Source organism: Pongo pygmaeus, chromosome 13 (genome assembly GCF_028885625.2).
Source record: "Pongo pygmaeus isolate AG05252 chromosome 13, NHGRI_mPonPyg2-v2.0_pri, whole genome shotgun sequence".
Lineage (NCBI taxonomy): Eukaryota > Metazoa > Chordata > Mammalia > Primates > Hominidae > Pongo > Pongo pygmaeus.
The window spans coordinates 99,012,444-99,015,373 of record NC_072386.2 but is presented as its reverse complement, the minus strand read 5'-3'; positions in this window follow the sequence as shown (position 1 = coordinate 99,015,373).

The window sequence follows — 2,930 nt, the reverse complement described above, 5'->3', positions numbered from 1 at the left end:
TCCAGAGAGATCTCTAACATAATAATGCCAGTCCTCTTCTTAAATATCTCTTCTTTGCTTCCAGGAGAAACTTCAGATTTAGTCTGGAACACATGGCCCTGCTTTGCAGAGACTGGTTGTAGTCCCATTGACCCACTTCATCTTCCTCTAGCCTCCTTTTATAGACAACAAAGCATCATTATCTGAAGACAGCACACTTTCACCTCTGTGTCTTGGACAAGCTGGTTCCCCTGTTTAGAATGCCCTTCCACCTGCTTTTTTTTTTTTTTGCCTGATCACCACTTGCTCACCTCCAAAGACTCAGGTCAAATGCCCCTCCTTTGAGACTTCCTCTCACAGCCCTTCCCACATTTGATTCCTCTCTTCTGTCTAAGTCTCAGAGGTGCCATGTTCACCTTTCTCCTTAGCACCTTCCACCACATCCTATAAATCCTCTTCCAAAATCGTATGTTGGAAGAATAGAATAGAACTCTCATCTCAATTATGTGCACACTTTTTAATGTGCCTAATATGTTGTTAGAATAGTAAACATATATATTTGGTGACTAATAAATATGCCTGTATTGTGGTTGTGTGCTCAAAAGTTGTTTTATTGATCGGGGTTAATAATCTGAAAAGTTTGAAGGTCATTGCTCCAGTAGTTAGATCCTGGAGGGTATGAACCCTATCTTATTTGTAGGAGCTCAATAAAAATTGGTTGAATAAGCAAATGGCCTCTATATGAGCACAGTGATGACAAATGCTTTAAATGACATACAAGCAAGATGCCAATGGTAGAAAGAATGAAAACATGATTGTGCATTAGTTCAGGAGTTAGAGAGTCCTGGATTCAAATTATTCATTTAGGAGAGATTCAAAATTCCCACTGGATTATCTTAGATATGTCATCCATCTTTCTAGACTATAGTCAGCAAACTTTTTATGTAAAGAGCCAGATAGTGAATATTCAGCTTTGGAAGCTGTATAGTTTCTGTAACTACTTAACCCTGCCAAGGCCAAAGACAGTATGTAAACAAATGTGTATGGCTGTATTCCAAAAAGACTTTATTTACAGAAACAGGTGATCAACCGGTTGGCCTGGGGGACATAGTGTACTGATTCCTGTTCTAGATATTAATTCCTAGCTGTGCAATCTTTGTGTCACATGAGATACCTTTGCAACATGCCTAGCTCATGTCTGGGGATGAGTTATTGTTAAATACGTGCTTCAAAATCTCAACAATAATTAGTTCTGATTTTGGGTCTTGCAAGAAAAGAGGTGTTTGAGTTGAGTCTTTAGCCATGAGTCCCCCAGAGAGGGGAGAAAGATGGGGGAAGAGACTAGAGAGGGCATAGTTAAGGAAAGAGCATGTGTAAAGGCCCCGATGTCCTGCTGAGGGGGCCCTGGAAACTACTGCAGCATTCCCTGGGTGATGGTATGATAGAAATAGTGAGGGGTAAACGGTAGACTTCCTCTGCCCTAGTGATAAAATAGAGACAGTAGAAACCTGCCTTCCTGCAGTGAGAATCAGAGAAATTGTGACATCTAACACCGCATGCTTGTCATGCCTACCTTGGCCATGCCCTCTGACCTCCTGCGTTGTGTCTTTTGATCCTGACCTCCACCTACTGTCTGATGCCAAGACTGTTGGCTTCTCTGCTTTGCTGAACTGGATTTCCTCCCAGACCATGTGTTTAGGGGAATTTACTCCCCATTCTGAGCTTTAACCTATCTCAGTAGACATCTTGTCCCAATCCACTGGATAAAAATTGGTGGTTCTATAGCATCTAAAGCCTAGGAGAAATCAGATTCCTTAACAAGGATTCTCAATGTGCCATCTGTGGAGCACCTGGAATGAAATCACCTGGAAGTGTCTATTAAAAATGAAAAATCCTGGGCTCCATCCAAAGCGCTGCAGTCAGGATCTTTGCTTGGGGCCCATTTTAAAGTAGCTTCCCAGGTGATTCTTACACATACCAGAGTAGGAGACTTGCTGCTGTTCTGACTAAAGCATTAAAATAAATTTTAAAGTCCTCTCTTTAAGTTTACGTAAGCTGACTCTTAGCTCTTTAAAAAGTGCAATTGGCAAAAGATGGAAAATTACACCCACCACCAATGAATAGATTTGAGTCTGTGTGGGCTTCAAATTGCAAGACTCTTCTGAGATGCCCCTTATTAAGACACCCTCTCCCCAGGTAGAACCTGCATACAGCACTTCCCTAGGTAGAAAACTCCTGGGAGCCTTCTCTCTTTGCAACTTCCTGACTTGCTTTCCGCCACCTCCCCTGGTCTTCCTGGGATGGAGATTGCACCTGGAGGTCTCCTGGTTGGAATCTCCACAAGGAGTTAGAATCCCCCAATAGGTCTTCTTCTCCCAACAGCCTCTTTAAATTGAGGATTGGGCATGGTGGCTCACGCCTGTAATCCCAGCACTTTGGGAGGCCGAGGCAGGTGGATCACGAGGTCAGGAGTTCGAGACTGGTCTGGCCAATATAGTAAAACCCCATCTCTACTAAAAATACAAAAATTAGCCTGGCGTGGTGATGTGCGCCTGTAGTCCCAGCTACTCGGGAGGCTGAGACAGAAGAATCGCTTGAGCCCGGGAGGTGGAGGTTGCAGCGAGCAGAGAACGCGCCACTACACTCCAGCCTGGGTGACAGAGCGAGACTCTGTCTAAAAAAAAACCCACACAAACAAAATGATGACTGGGTTAGGCAGACACTAATGACCCATCTCAGGCATTCTCTGCTTTAGTCACCAGAACTAAATAACCCAGTGGACCCAGAACTCTTTTCATTGGGGTGTGAATTCTATCCATTACGTTAGAAAGTCGAAGCCACACATTTGAAAGGTAGTTTTGTCATCTTCATGATCATAGGACTCAAAATCATAAGATTAGCTTCCAGGTATTTAATCAATGAATTATTTTTCATCATCCATGTACCACGTG